The sequence below is a fragment of the Sinocyclocheilus anshuiensis genome, unplaced genomic scaffold, assembly GCF_001515605.1.
Source record: "Sinocyclocheilus anshuiensis isolate Anshui unplaced genomic scaffold, SAMN03320099.WGS_v1.1 scaffold873, whole genome shotgun sequence".
NCBI lineage: Eukaryota > Metazoa > Chordata > Actinopteri > Cypriniformes > Cyprinidae > Sinocyclocheilus > Sinocyclocheilus anshuiensis.
Window position 1 is genome coordinate 244,912 of NW_015557103.1, and position 13,557 is coordinate 258,468.

At 38.7% G+C, this 13,557-nt stretch overlaps 1 pseudogene; it reads left to right on the forward strand.

The window, feature by feature from the left end:
* LOC107677629 (IQ and AAA domain-containing protein 1-like) overlaps positions 1 to 13,557 on the forward strand; it is a 53,590-nt pseudogene that overhangs the window by 7,569 nt on the left and 32,464 nt on the right.

A 13,557-nucleotide genomic window follows, 5' to 3' on the forward strand; every position in this document is an offset into this window, starting at 1 on the left:
CCCTGGAAACATAATCCTCTCACTTCAGTTGGCTATTGCTGTTTTAGCATCATTGTCGTTCAAACTAAAAAGGAGGATTTATTAAAAAATACAAGAATAATCCTTGCCTGCATTTCTGAACTGTAAGCTGAGTCTTGAGATTGATTTGCCTTGGTTGTTGAGGTTATCTAAATACGAACCTCCCCACATCCTCAATGGCAACCTGAATGATAAAAATCAGTTTGTCAGATCAGAATTTCGGTTGCTGTTAGTACATTCCTCTCATCCAAAAATCCTTGAATGCAAGAAGACGGTAGATTGTTTCTCACCAGATAACACAAGAGTCAAAGAATGTACTTGATGTCAAAGTGACTATGATAGTATCATTTCTGGTATGTGTCCTCAACCTCAGTTTTCTGTCCTTCCTGCTATTATGATGTGTTTTTCACTCCGTCTTCTAGGTTTGGCGGGGGCATCGAGACAGGAGAAGGGTCAACAAGGAGTGTCTAGAGGAGATGATATTTTTGGGAATGGTAAACACCAGGATGCTCTGCCAGTTTACTGTTTGTGAAAAGCAAGTCTTTTCATGAATTTGTTGTTTTGTACATATCTTCTGCTATTTTCGATCAAACCACATTCAGAACTTTTTTGTACCTTTTGTTTTCAGTTTTTCTATCTCTTGTCTCCTGGTGCCCTTTTTCCAGATACCAGCCCAGCAAACGACACCCAGCCCTGCCCAACTGCATGCCCAGCAGGTGGAAAGCAGGAGGCATTGTGTGCAGGAGGAGCATGAGGCTGAGTACCAGAAGGCACTGGTCAACATCAAAGAGTCAGTGCGGTCTGTCAATGGACCTGATATTAAAGAGAGCCTGCAAGAACAAATACGCCAGTGGTTTATTGAGTGTCGGTAAGCCATACACAAAAATCATTGATACAGTTTTTTGGGTAGGGTTACATTTTAGTAAAAAAAAAAAATTATAGGTGGGTCAAGCACATGATGCTCTTTTTTTTTTTTTGGTCCTATATATTAATTTTTATTCAGGAATAAATAAATAATGCAATTCATACATACAATGACTTGTAAACTTTTTCTGATGAGAATGTATTCAAATAATTTCGATAGTCAATGTAAGACAATAAAATGTCAGGATGATAAAACTGTCCTGATAGGAAGAAAAAAAAAAAATTGAAATGTTTTGAAAAGAAACCCTTGTTAGTAGTAGTTCGGCATAATCTTTATTATTATTTCTTATAATAAAAAAAGATACTTAACAAAAAATGCTTTACTGCATAGTAATATAAACATGTTTCCACAAAATAAAAGTCATGTGTACTAGCAACCAACAAAGCCATATGGTCGAACATTATTACATAGTGAGTCAAGGTCATAGTGACTATATGTCAAGGTCAAGTCTTTAAAAAAAATCACATGGCCTTATGGAGTGTTATAGAGTACAATGAGTGTGACTTATGACTTATGTGACTTTAAAAAATACTTTTATCTTGAAAAATATATATTTAAAAAACATTTTTAAAATAATGATTAAAATGTGTTTGCTCGCATGTATTTTTTATCTGTAATGAAAATCTGTTGATACGTTTTACTTGATGGTTACACCACATTACATTTTTGGAGTCATTAAATTGAAACCTTTTGTGAATATGGTATTATTAAGGTTTTTCAAAACCATATAAAACCAATATGGATAAAAGATTACATTTATAAGAACTTGGCACATATGTTTTAAACTGGAGTTTTAAAAGATTGTTTTCTTTATCGTGAACACTCTTATAAGGAGGTATAAGTAACTGCGGCAAATTGTGGCAAAATTTCAATAATAGTTTTCCACTTTCCATTTCCTCAACATTCCGTCAATTACTTTCTCAGAATCTCTGGAACTAATCACCTCTATGTAATCTTCTACCTTTTAGACTTCCCCTTAGCCAATGTCTCCTTTTGCTAATCTGCTAATTTGCTTCCACACTCACAAGAGCTTTTCCTTGCATCTCCGTCCACTCAATCCATGATTTCACTCTAATTGTAAAGTACATTCCTGGCCCTTCGTCTCTTTCTTTTGTGCAGAAGCTGGAATGTAAGCAGTCAAGGCGATGGTCACTTTAACCCAGGGCTGTTTATGCTTAGCTAATGCATGTGCTATTTTCAAGTGTGCACGGTGTAGAGTGAGACTGGCTGATTAGTGCATTCCAGCCTGATTTACGGCCTGCCACTGCATGCTGCTGCCCATTAATGTGGAGACAACAGTCATAAGTCATCTCAGTTGGACAACACAATGTTGTGGTGGGGAGTTCAGTAGCTTTGTCTCCAGTTAGTGGCCCCTTTCTCTGGCCCCTTCCAGTGACCATGCTGGGCCCCTGCTGGTTGTATAAGGGATGTATGGGATACCAGGTCAGGACCTGCAAGGTGAAGTATGTTGGCGTGGTTTCCATGTGCTGATGTAGTGGAAGAGTGAAAGGTGGAGTATTTGAACAGCCAGCCATACATATGCTTTAAAACATATAAACACTTCACCATTATTACCATTTTAATCCTGCTAACATACAGTCGGGTTCTGGAAGTAAAAACTCAATTCATTTTCTCCATAGGGATTTTTTTTTTTTAATGATAACCTATAAAGAAATTTCAAGGTTGCTCGGAAATTAATAGCTCTATATTTTTCCATTGTTTTATTTTGATTATGTTATTCTTCATAGGATTGTAGTTCCTTCCCTTCCTAAAGCTTCTAAGTACACAGTCTTCTGTTCTGATTCACCTTGTAGCTAGTTGGCTTGGTTCAGGACATAACACTTCAACAAAAACATTTTTTAAAATCTGGATGGGAAAAATGGAAAAATACCAACATCACTGAAAAACTGGGTGGGTGCTAATGCACTCTACACTGAGGTAGCTGAGAGAGAAATCTCAGAAATCTTTCGTTGTACAGTCCCTTCACTGAAGTTGTTGAATAAGTATGTTTGGTTTATTCTAAATGAAGTGAATCTATTTTATTTTATTTTATTCTTCTAGTGAGCAGATTTAGGTGAAATTAAATCCTCTGCATTACAGTAGTACAGCTTTTAGCATGTGCTACCACATTGGAAGTGAGTTTTAGCTATGTGCTACTGATTAAGTTAGCTAGAGCGGAGAGCTCAGGCTGGGCTCTGACTGACACTTTTATCCTGTTATTCTAAACCTGCCCCAGCTCCCCTGAGAGTCAGCGCTGGACCTGGCTAATGTATCCTCCCCATGTGTGAAGTTCACAGTTCAAAATATGATTGATTTGCCTTTGTTCACACGATCTGCTTTGTTTATCTATATGTTCACACAGACATGAAGTCTGTGTTACCTCATCTTTAAAAAATCTTTAAGGAAAACTATGTTTCTCACACAGAGTTCTTCCCATATATTTTTTGTTTTGGGAGAGAAATTTTAAAAACGTTGGGAGGGAAATTTGAACCAAAAAAGTTTATGAGTAATGGTGTCCTCTTTAATCTGGACTACACCACTGTACATTTCAACTGTTTAAAAACATTCTAGGATGTCACCTTATTTAAGTTCAAAATGTAAACACAAATATAATAAATGTAACGTAAGGCATTTTAAAATTAAACAGTAAATTACATTATTGCTATTTTGTGTTTCAGAGACGCCACAGGGAAGTTCCCTGACTTCCCAAGTCCTGAGGATGGAGGATCTGCATCTATATTTGCTCAGAAGACACCAGAACAGGTTATTAATCCTATCAGTCTATTACATCCATCCAGAGACTATCCATCAAACTTTTGCTAATAAATATTATTTAATTTCAAAAGGATATTGATTGATACTGTCCTTTTTTAGATACAGAATAACTTTTTTTTTTCATTTTTCATTAATGTTTGTTTAAGAATGCTAACATGTAGTAAATGTTTTGAAGGTAGCTGCTGAATTTGCTGCTAAAGAAGAAGAGAGGGAGAAGAAGAAAAAAATGAAGAGAGAGAAAGACAAAAAAGTGAATGACTGCAAAAAGAAGAAAGGGAAGATGAAAGGAAAAAAGGGGAAAGGAGATACAGAGGTGGGGCCATGCCTTGATAAAAACGTATCACTGTTGCACAGAAATCAATAAAGTCTTTTTAAAGTACCTGTATCTGCAGAATTAAATCAGCTGATGTGGCACAAATCTGAGTGTCCAGGGACTCAGATTACCTCTGTGGTCATGCCCACACAATGAACCAGACTTGGTTGAACTGCAAAGTGCTGCTGAATTTGGAGATTTTGATTACAGATCGGATATTGAAAGAAAATCACTTTGTTTTCCATACTTTCTCGTTTAGTGTTTCCTTGTCCTTGTCAATTATTGCATCCTAGTTTTGTTACATCTCCATTTCAGGCAATTTACTCTGACCTTTAGGCTTATTTGCATTACAGTTAGATGAAAGCAGGTTTATAGGCGTTCCTCTCAGCATCAGTGCTAGATAGTTTCATTTCACAGATTTCCCTGAGGTGAGAAGGCCTGAAGTTTCCAGCTATTAAGTTAAAAGAATCATAGATGAGAGAATTCTGACATATCACAGCAGCACTTGCATCATTTCATCAGAAGACATTTAGCATATTCAGTACACTCATATTCTCATGCATAATTGCGCATTAAAAATGTGCTTGAATATCTAGAGAACTGTAATATCCCTTCCTGCGTTCTGTTTGGGGTAGTGTTTGTTAAACTCATCCACAATCTCTGGAAATATCTGTGATTTCAGCAAGGCGTTCCTGCTGTGTTCCACCTAGATTTGACTGTATCCTTGATAACCTCTTGCTCTCCCTATTCAGAGCTCTTCCTCTCGTTAAACATAGATAGAGGTTCTGTTTTCTCTATTATGACGTCCAGACTTCCTGTGATCCAATATTTTATTTTAACAAAGAGTTAGGATAAATCAGACAAATGATGAATTAAAGCTTAGGCGTGGCAGACAGTAGTCTTTCATGTTTAAGTCTAAAGTGATTTAGATTCATGTGTGATTTAATGTTCTCTGAGCTGACCTCTGAGCGTCATATGCTGACCAGTGGCTACTGTGAGGCAGTCAAGCGATTAAAATGCCCGCTCACACTGATTGGCTGCATTCCGGACTTCTAGAATGGAGCCTTTTGTTCATGCTTTCCTTCATAAGAGCACCTGTAATCCTCATTGGAGAGCCAAACCACTGATATCTGCTCACAATGAGGCCCGAAAGACCAATCTGACATTTTTCAAAGGCTCACATCCTGTTTGAAAGCTGAACCTTTCAATAGTTAATTAAGGAATTTTTGTCAGAGCTCTTACGTTGGCCTAGTTTAAATTTTCAAGTGCCACTCAAAGGCTCCTTGTTAAAGAAAAAAAGAAGGTAGTACCAAATACATAGTTTTACAAAGAATGTTTTAAAATCTGTGATTAGTAAATATTTACTGTATTTCCACCACTGTTTACCATACGGCCAAAATATATTTTAAATATATGCTGTAAACAGCATGGCTAAAGGACATATATTTTATATAAGTAATATGTATTTTGCTTAAAATGGCAAAAAATAAGTTAGAAAATGTTCTTCAAAATGCAAGAACATGTCTTATCTTAAAAAAATGTTTGTTTAATATACTTTGGATAATATAAATACACGTATATTGAAAATATATAAAATGGCCAAAAATATACAAGAACATAAAAGTAACAAATTTTGAAAATACTGTATATATTTGCAATTTGTTTTTGTATATTTTGAATTTTTAAACATATTGGGAAAAAAATTTAAATATTGAAATTTAAAAATCTATATTTTTGTTGCCTATACCTGAAAAATTCAATTAAACCTGGCACATGAATTCATTTTGCTCCCGACCTCGCCACAGGTGTTTCTTTGATATAATCTGCTAGATCCATTTGGAAGTTCTGTCTAATGCCACATGAATAATCATAAATCACTGCTCCTAGGCACTTATAGGCCTTTCATATTTTCAGATGGATTTGTGTCTCTTTTGGGAGTCATTAGCTGCAAATGGAGAAATGTGTTTAAAGAAAGACAGCCCATAAAATATACAGCCTCCATTTGGCTTATTCCTTCTGAAAATGATCTGCTCCTGAGCAGACACACTCTGAGGTCTGAGTGTGTGCTTGTGACACGCAAGCCAAACATTCGTGTGAGTATGTGAGGATGTTGATTTACTTTTAATGTGCGACCCCTAGTTGAGAGAAAGGAAAACAGGAGGCACCGTAAATCATGCTTGCAGCATCGTGTTCAGCCCCCGCTGTGTATTCACATCATTAAAATGCCAGTGCTGAGGGTGACCCCGCACCAGAGCAGTGTCAAAGAACATCGCCCTGGGAAGAGCTTTGATCACTCATGTGGAATCTCAGTCACTCTGATTTATCCATAACCTGCCTTAAATTATCTCAGAGAACTTTCCTTGTCTACAATGTAAGGTTAATATAAAAGAAAGCAGTGATGCTTTACTTGTGAAGGACCCATCTTAATACAAACTGGCTGTTTTGCAGGAAGAAGAGAAAGGATGGAAGATGACTCCCAGTAACTTCCTTCCTGCAGTAGTCGAGGGAGCCAAACTGTACAAAGGTAAGCGGGAGATGATGGTGAAAGGGTGCAGTCTCTGAATCTGTCATCAGAAATTAATGCAGCTTTTCCCTGACCACATGACTAATTCTCAACAACGTCAACAGTGTTTGTGTGAGGTCAATGAGAGAGTAAGCTTTCATCACAACTGTGACATGAGATGTGTCTGGAATACATCTAAGTTGCCAATAATGACAGGGCAATGCCAGATTCTCAGTTCAAGACCACCCCACATGGAACCTTTTTCCTCTTCTTTCTCTACGTCTTTCTCATTCCCCCTTCTTTTGTGAGTACAGATAGGTTTTCTTGCCCTCTCATTAAAGCAGAGTCTCTTGTCGTCACATTGAAGTCCAACTGCTCCTTGTGCTATAATCAACAGCAGTCATCTGTCACCTCCCCTGTTGCCTTGGTTTCATGGCAAGGACAGTTTTCACAGGCCATATATCAAACTACATTTGTTTGTGAAGTGATAGTTGTTCATCCAGTTCTCTCCAAACAAGTGCACACTATAAAATAGTACTAATAAATTTACGGTAAAGAACTAGCAGTTTTGGTTGCCAGACATTCACTGTAAAAATATGGTGTTACAGGAATTACAGGAGGCATTTAGTTCCTGTTACGGTGCTGTGCTGATTCAAGCGCACGACTTTTAATAATAAATCCACAGGCAATAAAAAAGGAAAACAGGAGCAGGGGGTAGCACAACACATAGCAAACAGCGAAACAATAATCAGCGAAACAATAATCAGCAAAGGACTGCACAGAACAGGGAGTATAAATACAAAAGCAAGAGAGGGATTAATGACTTAATTAAAGGGACACAGTTGAACCGAATAACATAAAATCAAGACAACAAGGGAAAATAGGTCAAAGAAAAATCAACACAAAACCACAGACACGTAACAGTTCGCCCCCTCTGGGAAGGTGTGTCCTCGTGCCGCATAAGGTCCAACAGAGGAGAGAGGGCGGGGGTTCTGGAGGGGGACGTGAAGCAGGAAAGAGGCAGAAACTAAAAGTCCAAATGAGTCCATGGGGGAGTGGAGGGTGGGAGGAGCCAAGGAGAAGCCAAGGAGAAGCCAGGAGAAGGAGGAGCCAGGTGTTGGTTCAGAGACCAGCCAGGATGAGGCCCCAGGGTTGAGTCGAGGGAGGGAGGAGCCATGGTGTAGACTTGGCAGATAACACCCTGGGGATGAGTGATGGAGACGGAGCCGCTGAAGGTGGAGACCCAGGTGGAGCTGAGCAGACGGAGAGCCAGGACGACACCCGAGGTCCGGAGGGCCAAGGCGGAGCTGATGGCTCATGCAAGTGAGGCAGAGACGGGGACCCGGAAGACCACGGCGGAGCCGGAGCAACTGAGGACGAAGACAGAGCCGGAGGAGCCTGAGAGAGCCAAAGGGACGGAGTGACGAGGCGAAGCCGGAGGAGTGGAGTCCCGAGGGAACGGATGGTCGATGACTGACCAAGGTGGAGCCGAAGGGACGAGGGAACCCGGTTGAGCCAGTGGGATGATAGGCCACAGTGTAGACGAGGGAGGGCCATGGTCAAGGTAATTTTTATTTATATAGCACCTTTAAACAACATTTATGCTAACCAAGGTGCTTCACAGTAACACAATACAATGATAAAAATACAAAGTTTAAAATTTAAGTCAACAGCTTAACCCATAAAACCAAATAAAAATCAGGAATAAGAATTTAACTCAGTAAGACCAACATATCCAACAATTATAAATAGGCCTGAGAAAAGAGATACTTTTTCAATGATGATTTAAATGCAGATAAAGAAGATAACCTAACAGATTGAGGTAACGAATTCCACAGCTTAGAGGCTAATACGGAAAAGGCTCTATCACCTTTAGATTTCAAATGAGACAATGGGACGGTTAATAGATTATCAGAGGATGATCTAAGAGATCTCCGGGGTGAGTATGAACAAATAAGGTCTGAGATGTAGACTGGAGCCAGACCATGCAAGGCTTCAAACACAAAAGTTAAAACCTTGTACTCAATTCTAAATTTAACTGGTAGCCAATGTAAATGTGCTTAAATAGGGGTGATATGCTCCCTCTTTTTCTTCCCCATTAAGAAGCAGGCTGCAGCATTTTGAACCAGTTGCAAACGTGAAAGGGAAAACTGGCTGACACCAGCATATAAAGCATTACAATAATCAAGCCTTGTTGAAATGAATGCATGAATAACTGTCTCTAGATCACTAAAAGATCAAATAGATTTCAGTTTATGTAAACCCCTAAGCTAGCTCTAAAACTAGCTCTAACAACAGAGTTTATTTGCTTGTCGAATTTTAACTCTGAATCAAAAACAACACCCATGTTCTTTACATGAGTACGGATATTTGCTTGCAAAGGTCCTAAACTAGAGGACATGCCATTAACCTAATGGGGGGAGCCAAATAGAATGACTTCAGTCATTTAACTGAAGAAAATTATCACATATCCTGCTTTTGATGTTGTTTACACAAGCAAGCAAGTCGGATAAGGACTTTGACCCAGGTTTAATTGACATATACAACTGGGTATCATCCGCATAAATGTGATATGGGACCATATATAAAACAAACAAAATCGGGCCCAAGATGGAGCCCTGCGGCACCCCACCAGTAACAGAGGCAGGTGATGAATAAGACTGACCTATCTCCAAAGAGAAACACCTCGCAGTAAAATAGGATTTAAATCAATCTAAGGCCGAATCACAAATACCAACCTCGGTTTTTAACCTGTTTAAAAGAATACAGTGATCTACTGTATCGAACACAGCACTTAAATCCAACAGTACCAAAACTGCACAATTTCCAGAATCCACAAATAATAACAAGTCGTTTACCACTCTTAACAAGGCCGATTCAGTGCTATGCTTAGATCTAAAATCAGACTGAAAAGGATCCAATATATTATTTTCAATTAAGTAAGGTGATAACTGATTTAAAACAGCTTTCTCCAATACTTTTGATAATAGCCAAGGCAGAGCCGATGGGTCGGAGGACAGAGGTGGAGTCCAGGGCTTGAAGACTAGAGGCAGAGACAGGGGATCCTCACGCCTAGGCGGAGCTGGAGACTGAAGGCCCGAGGCAGATCAGAATGCCCGGATGGTGCTGACTGAGGGTGAGTTGAGGAACCAGCGGAGACAGGGCTGAGGAACAGGCTGGCATTAGGAGAGGAGGCAGGAGAGGACAAAACCAATCAATTAAGTCCTCCTTACAAATGTCCATAAGTTTCTCATAATATTTCCCAGAGGCCAGTTTCAGTTCACTCTCAGCAGCGGGAGTATGGGCGGGGCTTCCCTTCAAGTCCTCGATCTCCAATAGCACTCCTTCAGGGACGGGCAAAGTTTCCGGCTCACGCACCTTGTCAGACGGGTCTTGAGGCTCAGGCTCTAAGGCAATGATTGGCTCTGTCGGTGGTTCTCACGGTAGCTCTCGTGTCGCGGCAGGCTCAGGCTCTCCATCTGCGGTGGGCTCAGGCGATTGCTCCGTGCAGTGGGATGATGGCTGGCTGGTCTAGGGTTCGGGGGTGGGGCTGCAGATGTTCTCCTCAGCAGGGCAGACAGTGAATTGCGATCCATTATTCTCCAGCACCCACTTCATGAAAGTGGCGAAGCTCCCTCGGGGACCTTTCCCGGACAGCTTAGCCTTTGTGGCGGTGTTCAGTCCCACATAATAAAACATGCATAGGCAGCTGTCCGGGTAATGTGTTAGGTAGGCAAGATCTAAAGAAGTCCCTCATGTGGTCTTCGAGGGAGCGATCCTCTTTCTCCAATCAAATGAGCTTGACAGCAGGGTTATCCATAGCAGGGGAAGGAATAAAAGAAAAGGGAAACACAGCAAAACTTACTTAGGCCGGTTATTCTGTTACGGTGCTGTGCTGATTCAAGCGCACGACGAAGGGGTAGTCCAAGAAACAGTCTTTTAATAATAAGTCCACAGAATAAACACAAGGAATCCAGGAGCAAGGGGTAGCACAACACAAAACATAGCAACCAGCGAAACAATAACGGCAAAGGACTGAACAGAACAGGAAGTATAAATACAAAAGCAAGAGAGGGATTAATAACTTAATTAATGGGACACAGGTGAACTGAATAACATGATCAAGACAATAAGGGAAACTAGGTCAAAGGAAAATCAACACAGAAAACCACAGACATGAAACAGATGCTTGTATATTTTACAATTCATAACCATTTAGAATATTAATTGACAGTGTTAACTGAGCGTGAGAAAGGAAAAACTACTAGAAGGGGTAAACTAGCATACTTGAAGTACTAAAATCTTTATAACCGCCAAAATATATAACCAATAGTACAGATGTTAAAACAACAGCACATGATACATCAACGTTCATCATACTGTAGTGACCTTTTCATAAACCCAATACACAGCTGGTACTCATGTAGATGGTGTACAATGTCACACACCCAAAGACAAAATACCATCAAGGTAATACACATTACACTAGAACTGCTATAAACATTGACTTAACAACAAAAATTGTAGCCAACAAATTCTTGTGACAAAAATAATTTGTATTAGATGGAAAATCATATGATATTGTACTTTTTGTTCAAGTTTTCAGGTTTTATTCATAATTAGGTTTAGGTTTGAGTAAGGGGTTGGGTTTTATGTTTTGGTTTAGATTCCAGTTGTATGTTTTCGTAAAAACAAAACAATTTAAATTTTTGTAAAAAAAAAAAACATTTTGGAAGTAAAAGTATGAATTACTTTATAATTTGTGGCGGAAATCTAAATTGTAACAAGACAATACATGTACTTATAAAGTAAAATACATACAGTAAAACATTGTTCAAATTGCACTGGATTGCACTTTGTTTAAATGATGGCAAATGGCAATGGCAAATTTATTTATATAGCACCATTAATTACAACCCATGGTTGTCCAATGTGCTTTACAAAAAAAATAAAATAAAAAACACAAAAACACATTTACTTAGAAATGCACAAAGTATAATAAAAACATAATAAAATAATAATTAAAAAAAAATGTAAGGCAGGAGAATGTTAATTTAGATTATAAGCCTTATCAAACAAATACGTTTTTAAGATAGATTTAAAAGCAGATACAGAGGGGGCAAGTCTGATTGTGATAGGTAATTCATTCCAGAGTCTGGGGGCAACTACAAATATGGAGGAATTATATCAATAGAAGAGCCAGAAGGCTTAAGCTGTGATCCATGAAGACAGTGTAGAGAGCTAGATCTCAGATCTTTCGAAACCATTGAACGTTTCTGTGCATGTCTGAATGTTTCTGTCAGTAGGGAGTAGGTGAAACAGCGGTCTGCAAAAACACATTCTAAACATATCAGTCTAGCATTTCCAGGATAGATTGCTATGACAACATCCTGCTCTGTTGCCTGTGTTCAGTGATTATAGAACTTCTATCAACAAACTGCATTGTACATTACACACCAACTCCATTTTAGCTGTGGTCCGGCCCATTATCAACCATCTCTAGGCTACAGATTGTTAGATTTATTTCTCTTCTACTCCTACAACAGACTCTGTTGCCTGAGAGTAGGGCGGGGGCGATTTATTCCGATTTTATCAATTAATTCGAATGTAATGTTTTGCCACGATTTTATTTTTTTAGAAATCGAGGAATCATGATTCTGAATAGAAATATTACTAAACGTTAGAATTATGCCAATGTTAACAGTAAATAGAAAATGATCCAACCGCATTTCGGCGCACGTGATTAACCGCTCACGTGTGACGCACTCTGTGAAGGACCAGAAGGTGCCGTTCACACAGAATGCGCTTTTGTGTTGACAAAGATGCGACGCAGGCAGTGGAATAGGAAAAAATGCAGGAAGATGGGAGTTCAACTTCTTTTAACTTGAGCGCCGCGTTTTTAGAATGTCATTTCATGCATGAGATGCTGCAATAGGCGAGAGCGCAACAGTCAAACGTGTCTATGTTTACATAGAAAAAACAGTGGAAAAGCAGCGCAATCGAATAAAAACCTGTAAAGAACTACTAGTGTATGTCTGAAATTTCATGTTTGCATCATGGTGACAGGCTGAAAACTGCTGTTCATTGTTTTTACAGAACATTTATAGCCTAGTTAATAATAGTTAATAATAGTCTACTGGTGTTATACCTGCAGTCATTTTGAATATGAATTACCTTGACTTTTGAGATTTTTTTAAAGCATTTTCCTTGTATTATTTCTGAACATATAATATGTATAAGACAAGTTTGTAGAAGATGTAGTTGTAGTTCATGCATCTTTTTTGCAAAGATATTTAACATTGACAAGTAATTTGCTTAACATTTACATCATGTTGACAACTCCATGTGTGGTGCACTTAAAATAGAAATTTCTTTAACTAGAGGGTTATTAAAGAAAGAGTTACTTGAATCATGTTGTAGTTACATTTTCAAGTTGACTAGTTCAAAATCGAGAATCAGTCAAACCTGAAAAAAATCTAGATTTGATTTTTTTGCCATATCGCTCAGCCCTACCTGAGAGAGGTGTGAGGTGTCTTTTAAAGTCAACTTCTGATAAGGAAAACTCCTGTCTTTTTAAAGTCACTGAATCTCACATATATCACACAGCTGTGCATTTGGCTTGTAACTCTGAAAGAGTCTATCATTCTTCAAAGAACATAGAGGTTCACTAAAGCGGATCATCCACTTCACATCTGCTGAAGTTCTGTGTGTGTTCTCAGCCCCTCCACAAGTATTCATCACAAGACACGTGTTGACGTCAAGTTGACGTCAAGTCATGTCAGTTGCTTCTATCATCTACAGGTCTTTGATGATTAATCTTTCCCTTAAATGAAAGAACTGCAGTGTGATTGTAATATTACTACAATCTATGCAGTGATAAATGCAGTTTTGTAGCATAAAAGGACACCGTATTGATGAACAACTCTCAAGTACTCTCAAGTACAACTAGATTTTACTTTAAAGGTGACATATTATGCCCCTTTTTACAATATGTAATATAAGTCTCTGGTGTCCCCAGAATGT